Source organism: Macaca nemestrina, chromosome 10, assembly GCF_043159975.1.
Source record: "Macaca nemestrina isolate mMacNem1 chromosome 10, mMacNem.hap1, whole genome shotgun sequence".
Taxonomy (NCBI): Eukaryota; Metazoa; Chordata; class Mammalia; order Primates; family Cercopithecidae; genus Macaca; species Macaca nemestrina.
In genome coordinates this window covers 12,404,839-12,413,404 of record NC_092134.1, presented here as the reverse complement: position 1 = coordinate 12,413,404, position 8,566 = coordinate 12,404,839, and positions in this window count along the sequence as shown.

Genomic DNA, 8,566 nt, shown 5'->3' with positions numbered 1-8,566 from the left:
GATGTGGCGCGGGGTTGAGCTTGTCTTTGGGCCCTTCCTCTAGCTGATGGGAGAGAGGAACGCAAACAGCATTCATCCCAGGCTGCGGACCCGGCGTCTTGGCTGAGGACTTTGTCCCCACCCAGCTTGGAGTTCAGGCCCCTCAGATCCCCTGCCCTACCCGCTGAGAAGGGTCTGGGCCCTGGAGGGTCAAAGGCTGCCGACTGGAGTCACACTGCTCCCAGCAGGGCGGAGGGCTGGAGTCAGCACAGGCCAAGAAACCGGCCTGCGCACGAGGAGCCTTTCCAGGCAGCGCAGCCTCGGAGGCCTGGGGTCCTCCCTGTCAGATGAAGCAATCCAGGCTCTGAACCAAGAGCCAGTCTGTGCACTCGCGGGCTTCGAGGTGCCGTCGTGGGTCTGGGGTCTTCCCTTCAGTGAGGGAGAGTCGGCACAAACCCTTGGCTTTGACACGGTGCTGCCCGTTCGTGGAAGCTCCTCCTAGCCTGGAACTGAATTTGGACTCTGCCCCCAGGAGCACCGGAGCCTGAACTGTCCTAGAGCCCATGCCCCTTTGGATATGAATTTCTCCGTGTGGATTTCCTAAGGTCAAGGACGTTCACTTACATAACGACAGGACCGTTTCCCAGTTGGGACACTGAACCCTAGTCAACTTTCACATCTCCACACTCCACTCGGATTGTGCCGGCCGTCTCCGTGTCTGCGAGATCAGCTCTTCTCGAGGCGCAGGGGCCTGCGTTGCATGTAGCTGAGAGGCCACGTGTTCCTTCCCGCTAGCCCTCTGGGACACGTTCTCCTTCCTTTGGTTCTTTTTTTTTTTTTTTTTTTTTTTTTGGAGATGGAGTCTCGCTCTGTTGCCAGGCTGGAGTGCAGTGGCACAACCTCGGCTCACTGCAACCTCCACATCCCGGTTTCAAGCCATCAAGCGATTCTCCTGCCTCAGTCTCCCAAGTAGCTGAGATGACAGGTATGTGCCACCATGCCTGGCTAATTTTTGTATTTTTAGTAGAGGCAGGCTTTCACCCTGTTAGCCAGACTGGTCTTGAACTCCTGACCTCAGGTGATCCGCCCACCTCACCCTCCCAAAGTGCTGGGATTCCAGGCATGGGCCACCGCGCCTGGCCTGAAATCATACATTTCTAAGTGTGGCTTTTGCTTCATCTGATACATTTTAATGTCATATTTTCCTTATTAGTCAGTTTTCTGAAGCCCATTGTGCTTTCTATTTTGATTTATCAATTATTTAGAAGAGTAGTAGTATTTTTTGAAATAGGGTCTCATCGCTTGGGCTGGAGTGTAGTGGTATAATCACAGCTCACCACAGCTTTGACCTCCCAGGCTCAGGTGATCCTCCTACCTCAGCCTCCCAAGTAGATGGGACTACAGGCGCCACCACACCTAGCCATTTTTTGTATTTTTCGTAGAGATGGGGTTTCCCCATCTCTACTAAAGATGTGACCAGCCCAGGCTGGTCTCAAACTCTTGGGGTCAAGTGATCTGCCCACCTCGGCCTCCCAGAGTGCTGGGATTACAGGTGTGAGTCACAGTGCCTGGCCAGAGAGTATTATTTTATTAATACGGGGTTTTCTGAAGTATTTTTTGTTAATGATTTTTAATAACTGTGATGCAGTTTACAGTTTTAGCCATTTTAAAGTGTACACTCAGTGGCATTTAGGACATTCATAATGTTATGCAACCATCACCACCATCTAGTTCCAGAACATTCTCGTCACCCCATCAACAGGGAGCTCCATACCTACTGTTGTTGGTTTATACCTTAATTGCATTGTGGTCTCAGCACATTTTCTGCATTATTTAAATTTTTTGAAATCTGTTGAGATGTGCTTTACGGCACTAAGTTACTTTTTATAAAGATTGAATATGAGCAATTTGGTTTTTCCATGTTCATTAGTGAAGTTCTAGCTCATTTATTTGGATTGCTGCTGCGTGGTGTCCTGTGGGATAAACTATACTGGGGTAGTTTCCTGCTTTTTACTCTTATAAACCATGATGCAGCGGACATTCTGGCACGTGTGTCCTTGTTCTAGTGTGAGAACTTGTGAGCATTTAAATCGAAGTGGGCTTGCTCGGCCTTAAGGCTGTTTATTTCTTCAGCTCCACTAGATATTGCCAAATGGCCCTCCAGCCGTGGGATCAGTGGTCGGATCCCCCTCTGTGCGTACGCGAGGGTCGATGACGCGCATTCTTCCTGTTCCTTGGCACCCACAGATTTTACAAATGTTCTTCAATATGGTTGTGATTTTAACTTGCATCTCCCTGGTTGCCTGAGAAACTGCACATCTTTTCACACGGCGCTTGGTCGTTCTGGTTTCCGCTGTGAATCGCCATTGTCTGTTTCTTCTGGGTTGTAATTGATTTGTAATTATCCCATGTGTTTATTCTTGCTACTAATCATTTGTCAGATATCTGGTTGCAAAAGGACTCATACAGTGTGCGGTTTTCCCTCTATTTAGTTATTTACTATTTATTTATTTATTTTTTGAGACAGAGTCTCGCTCTGTCGCCCAGGCTGGAGTGCAGTGGGGCAATCTCAGCTCACTGCAAGCTCCGCCTCCTGGGTTCACGCCATTCTCCTGCCTCAGCCTCCCCAGCAGCTGGGACTATAGGCGCCCGCCACCTCGCCCGGCTAATTTTTTGTATTTTTAATAGAGACGGGGTCTCACCATGTTAGCCAGGATGGTCTCCATCTCCTGACCTTGTGATTCGCCCGCCTCAGCCTCCCAAAGTGCTGGGGTTACAGGCGTGAACCACCGCGCCCAGCCCTCCCTTTTTAAAAATGGGTGCAGCCAAGTGTGGTGGCTCACGCTTATAATCCCAGCTCCCACTTTGGGAGGCTGAGGCGGGTGGATCACCTGAGGTCAGAAGTTCGAGAACAGCCTGGCCAACATGGCAAAAACCCATCTCTACTAAAAAATACAAAAATTAGCCAGACGTGGTGGCGTGTGCCTGTGGTCCTAGCTGCTTGGGAGGCTGAGGCAGAGGAACTTGAATCTGGGAGGCAGAGGTTGCAGTGAGCCGAGATTGCGCCATTGCACTCCATCCTGGGCAACAGAGCAAGACTCCATCTCAAAAAAAAAAAAAAAAAAAAAAAAAGGCTGCAACTTGGATATGCAGTATCTCGTTGACTTTGGGCACTTTCCTGGGACATGGAATTTAACAGCCAAACCGCAAACCCAGGAGATGGAGCAAACTTACTGCTCAGTTAGCTGTTAGAAGCTTGGAAAAGGCCCGGTGTGGTGGCTCAGGCCCGTAATCCCAGCACTTAGGGAGGCCAAGGCGGGCGGATCACTTGAGGCTAGGAGTTTGAGACCAGCCTGGCCAACATGATGAAATCCCATCTCTTCTAAAAATACAAAAAAAAAAAAATGAGCCAGGTGTGGTGGCAGGTGCCTGTAATCCCAGCTACTCAGGAGGCTAAGGCAGGAGAATGGCTTGAACCTGGGAGGTGGAGGTTGCAGTGAGACGAGATCACGCCCCCTGCACTCCAGCCTGGGCGACAGAAGGAGACTCCATCTCAAGAAAAAGTCTGGAAAAAGTAATACCCACTTATCAGTGGAGTTGAAATGATTGAGTTGAAGACTAAAGACAGTAAGTGAAGGGGGCACGCTGGAATGAACGTGCTGTGTGAGGTAGAAGGCCCATCAGAGGAGTCCCCCTCCACTGGCGCCATCAGCAAGGCCGGTGAGAGAGGCAAGCCTTGCTAAGCAGGTCGGTGGTGACTCCCCTCTGCAGGCCAGAGCTGACAACAGGGGAGGCAGTCACAGAGCTGGATTCATTACCAGTCATGTATTCCAAGTGACAGCACTTCATTGCAAGAAGCCAGGAGACCACAATTACTGGAAAGACCAACGAGGCTGGAGGGAGGCTCCCAGGGAGCTTGAGGGTTGTAGAGATGGTTAAGGAATGTGATCGATTGTTTTTCTACTTCTGCTACAACAAACCACCACAAATGTAGTGGCACTAAAAAGTACAAATGGGCCGGGTGCAGTGGCTCATGCCTATAATCCCAGCACTTTGGGAGGCTGAAGTGGGCAGATCACTTGAAGTTGGGAGTTGGAGACCAGCCTGACCCACGTGGTGAAACCCCGTCTCTACTAAAAATACAAAACTTAGCCAGGCATGGTGGTTCATGTTTGTAATCCCAGCTACTTGGGAGGCTTGAGGCAGAAGAATCGCTTGAACTTGGGAGATGGAGGCTGTAGTGAACTGAGATGGCACCACTGTACTCCAGCCTGGGCAACAAAGTGAGACTCCATCTCAGCAAATAAATAAAAAGTACAAATGTATGATCTCACGGTCCTGCAGTTCAGAAGTGGGACACTGGTCTCACTGGCTCAAAGCTTGGGGTCGGGAGGCCTGCATTCCTTTCCAGAGCTCTTGGGGAGAAGCCATTTCCTCACTTCTTCTAAGTTCTAGAGGCTGCTCACATTCCTTGGCTCATGGCTCCCTCCTCCAGTTTCAAAGCCATCAGTGTTGCAACTCTGACCATTCTCCCATGGGCACCTTTCTCTCTCTGACTACAGCCTGGAAAGGTCCTCTACTTTTATTTTTTTTGAGACAGTGTCTTATTCTGTCATCCAGGCTGGGGTACAGTGGTGTGATCATGGCTCACAGCTGCCTCAGCCTCCTGGGCTCAAGCAATCCTCCTGCTTCAGCCTTCTGAATAGTTGGGACTACAGGCACATGCCACCATCCAGCTAATGTTTTGTAAAGATGGGATTTTGCCATGTTGCCCAAGTTGGTGTCCAACTCCTGGCCTCAAGCAATCCACCTGCCTCGGCCTCCCAAAGTGCTGAGATTACAAGCATGAGCCACCGTGCCCGGCCAAGACACATGACTTTTGATTGAAACAAGGGGTGAAAACAGGAGTGGCCCCGCTTGCCATCTTGTGCTTCCTGTGCCACAGCTCTGGGCTCCACACGGTTGGATGTCCTGGTCACCAAAGGGGATCTGCAAGAATCCTACTGAACTACAATTCCAGCTGCTGCCAGGCCAGCAGGAGGAAAAAGGAATCAGCACGTTGGCAGAGGTCACTGATGAGCAGAAGGTGGGGCTGCTTTTCCCACAGTGGGGACGGGAGCAGCATCTCCAGCCCTGCGTGATCACTGGGATGCCTTCGGGAACTCCCCTCCCCCACTGTATCTGTGCACAGGCATCTGCAGCAACCCCAGACTGAGAAGGGGGTGCCCATCTGTAAGTGCTCAGACCCTTCAGAAACGAAGGTGTGGGTCACTCCACCAGGCAGCCTGATGACACCTGCCAGGAATTGCTGGGGGAGAGGAATTTAGAATGGATGCTGGAGGAGGGGGAAGATGAGTACAGTCTGCGATCACAAGGGTTTTGGTTTCTGTTTTGAGACAGGGTCTCACTCTGTCGCCCAGGCTGGAGTGCAGTGACATGATCATGGCTCACTGCAGCCTTGACCTCCCAGGCTCAAGACATCCTCCGTCCTCATCCTCCAGAGTAACTGGGAACACAGGTGCCTCATTTTTTTTTTTTTTTTGAGACGGAGTCTCTCTCTGTCGCCCAGGCTGGAGTGCAGTGGCCGGATCTCAGCTCACTGCAAGCTCCGCCTCCCGGGTTTACGCCATTCTCCTGCCTCAGCCTCCCGAGTAGCTGGGACTACAGGCGCCCGCCACCTCGCCCGGCTAGTTTTTTTGTATTTTTAGTAGAGACGGGGTTTCACCATGTTAGCCAGGATGGTCTCGATCTCCTGACCTTGTGATCCGCCCGTCTCGGCCTCCCAAAGTGCTGGGATTACAGGCTTGAGCCACCGCGCCTGGCTTTTTTTTTTTTTTAATAGAGATGGGAGTCTCGATATGTTGCCCAGCCTGGTCTTGAACTCCCGACCTCCAACCAACCTCCTGCCTTGGCCTCCCCAAATGCTGGGATTACAGGTTTGAGCCACTGCACCCGGCCTAATCCCAGGGTCAACACCGGCGAAGGAGGCTGCATTTCACCTCACTGCCTCCTCCCTCCCAGTTCCCCGAGGAAGCAAGACCCGCGGAAATCCCAGAATTGCTGTTTCCGCAATAGGTGTGGAGAAATAGGTGTGACGATGTCTCTCGCAGACCTCCAATGGCAAGGAGCATGACTGACCAGGTGTCCACGCTGCTGAGCTTTGAAATCCACCTTGCAGGCCGGGTGTGGTGGCTCATGCTTATAATCCTAGCACTTTGGGAGGCCGAGGCAGGCGGATCACCTGAGGTCAGGAGTTCGAGACCAGCCCGACCAACGTGGAGAAGAAACCCCATCTCTACTAAAAAAAAAAAAACACAAAAATGAGCCAGGCGTGGTGGCACGTGCCTGTAATCCCAGCTACTCAGGAGGCTGAGGCAGGAGAATTGCTTGAACCCGGAGGCAGAGGTTGTGGTGAGCCAAGTTCACGCCATTGCACTCCAGCCTGGGCAGCAAGAGCAAAACTCCATCTCAAAAAAAAAGAAAAAAAGAGAAATCCACCTTGCGTTTGTGCTGAGGCCACACCTCCAGCAGGGCCCTCCCCACCAAGGAGGCAGCACAGCAAAAACAGGAAGGCAGGTCTCATAGCCAGTGCTGGCCGGGGGGTTCCCTGACAGCTCTGTGTTTTTTTTTTTGGTTTTGTTTTTGTTTTTGAGACAGAGTCTCACTCTGTCCCCCAGACTGGAGTGCAGTGGCGTGATCTCGGCTCGCTGCCTCCCAGGTTTAAGTGACTCGGCCTCAGCCTCCTGAGTAGCTGGGATTACAGGCGCCCACCACCATGCCTGGCTAAGTTTTATATTTTTAGTAGAGACAGTTTCACTATGTTAGCCAGGCTGGTCTTGAACTCCTGACCTCAAGCGATCTGCCTGCCTTGGCTTCCCAAAGTGCTGGGATTACAGACATAAGCCATATTTATATATATTTTTTGAGATGGAGTTTCGCTCCTGTTGCCCAGGCTGGAGTGCAATGTCGTGATCTCGGCTCACTGCAACCTCCGCCTCCCGGGTTCAATCAATCCTCCTGCCTCAGCATTCCGAATAGCTGGGATTACAGGCATGCACCACCACACCCGGCTAATTTTGTACTTTTAGTAGAGACAGGGTTTCTCCATGTTGGTCAGGCTTGTCTCGAACTCCTGACCTCAGGCGATCTGCCAGCCTTGACCTCCCAAAGTGCTGGGATTACAGGTGTGAGCCACTGCGCCCTGCCTCAAATTCATGTATTTTAAAAAAGCATAAATGGGCTAGGCATGGTGGCTCACACCTGTAATCCTAGCACTTTGGGAGGTTGAGGTCAGTGTATCACTTGAGGCCAGGAGTTCACCAGCCTGCGCAACATAGCAAGACCCCATCTTAAAAAAATAAAAATAAACATATAAATACTTGTTATTTATAACAAGTGAGTCACCCTGACAAGGGAGTCAAGGGACTCATGTTTTTGGTACAAGATTTTAATACAATTTGATTTTTGTGTATTTTATATTTAATACACAAAATGAAAACATGGCATATCAAATCCTATCACACCCGGCCAGGCGTGGGGCTCATGTCTGTAGTTCCAGCACTTTGAGAGGCTGAGGTGGGAGGATCACAAGGTCAAGAGATTGAGAGCATCCTGGCCAACATGGTGAAACACCATCTCTACTAAAAACACAAAAATTAGCCGGGCGTGGTGGTGTGCACCTGTAGGCTCAGCTACTCAGGAGGCTGAGGCAGGAGAATCTCTTGAACCCGGGAGGCAGAGGTGGCAGTGAGCCGAGATCATACCACTCCACTCCAGCCTGTGTGACAGAGCAAGACTCCATCTCAAAAACAACAACAAAACTATCATACTCGTGCTGATGAAATTTAAAATCTACGTAAATGATTTATCTTCCAGGAAAACAAATATACAGAATTGATTCTAGAGAAGGCAGAAAAACAAAACAAAGCAAAAAAACAAAAAACAAACAAAAAAACAAACAAAAAAACCCAGAAGAGACCAGTAAAACTAGAACAAATTGAAAAGGAGTTAAAAGTTTGCCCTCCCAAAAGGCATCTCCTAACAGTGTCAGTGGAAATGTAACTAAGCTGGAATTGCCTCTCAGAGCAGGCGGAAGGGTAAATCGGTACAATTATTGAGGAGAAACACTGTACTCCAACAATGAGTATACATACAACTCTAAAAAAGAATGAACTACTGACCATAAATTGCTAACATGGCTGAATCTTACAAATGTAACATTAAGCAAAAAAGGTTAGGCTCAAAGCTGGGCACAGTGGCATGCACCTATAACCCTAGCTACTTGGAGGCTGAGGTAGGAGGATCACTTGAGGATGCTCTAGCAGTTGGAGACCAACCTGGGAAACATAAGGAGACCCCCATCTCAAAACAAGCAAAAAAAGTTAAATTTAAAAATAGGTAGGCCAGATGCAGTGGCTCACGCCTGTAATCCCGGCACTTTGGGAGGCCGAGGCAGGTAGATCATGAGGTCAGGAGATCGAGACCATCCTGGCGAACACAGTGAAACCCTGTCTCTACTAAAAATACAAAAATTAGCTGGGTGTGGTGGCACGTGCCTGTAATCCCAGCTACTCAGGAGGCTGAGTCA